The sequence below is a fragment of the Atta colombica genome, unplaced genomic scaffold (genome assembly GCF_001594045.1).
Source record: "Atta colombica isolate Treedump-2 unplaced genomic scaffold, Acol1.0 scaffold109, whole genome shotgun sequence".
NCBI classification, from domain to species: Eukaryota; Metazoa; Arthropoda; class Insecta; order Hymenoptera; family Formicidae; genus Atta; species Atta colombica.
The window spans coordinates 226,352-227,154 of NW_017259194.1; positions in this window are offsets into that span (position 1 = coordinate 226,352).

The following is an 803-nucleotide window of genomic DNA, read 5'->3' on the forward strand; positions in this document are numbered from 1 at the left end:
ATAATATAAATATATATATAATATATATAAATAGCATATATAACTAAATATATATAAATATATATAAATGTATATAAATGTATATAAATATATAAATTTATTTAATTTACAGTAATAAAATTAATAAATTATATTGGTAAAATATTCATTGTTTTTATATCGATAAAATTTAATATCTTAATAAAAGTATAATCTTTTAGCTAGTCTAAAAATATTACATTTTAATTATTTGTAAAACCTCGATATGGATCTCCGACCTATTCTCTTCACTTACACTGGCCTAGTTTCCACCGAGAGTATTCTCCTGTTGAACGACAAGGGAATACTCGACTGTAGTTGGTTGGTCCTTATATTCTGATCCGAATTAAACCCTTGGTGGAAACTAGGCCATTGTGAACAGTTTTCAGCTTCGTTCAGTTTTCTATTGGAAGATCCAATGATATCGAACAACTATTCATGCAGAAGTCCGTTCGGTAAATTTAAGTCACTTGCAGATGTGTGACTAGCAGATGAGAAAGCAGTGGATGCGTAAACGAATGCATTCATGGTGTTTATAGTCAAAGGTCGACATAAGCGTCGTTCTATCTTTATTATTTACTAAAGAAAAAGATGGAATGATGTTTGTATCGACTCGTGTGTCACTAATGCCCATTTCCATCAATAAAATTCTAATCTTTAGAATTAGAAAAAGACGAAGAGTAAGTTGAACCAAGTTTAAAGTTAATTTTGATAGAAACGGGCCTAATGAAGAATATCCATTGTACATACATACATAGATCATTATAAATTTTTAAGATATATAT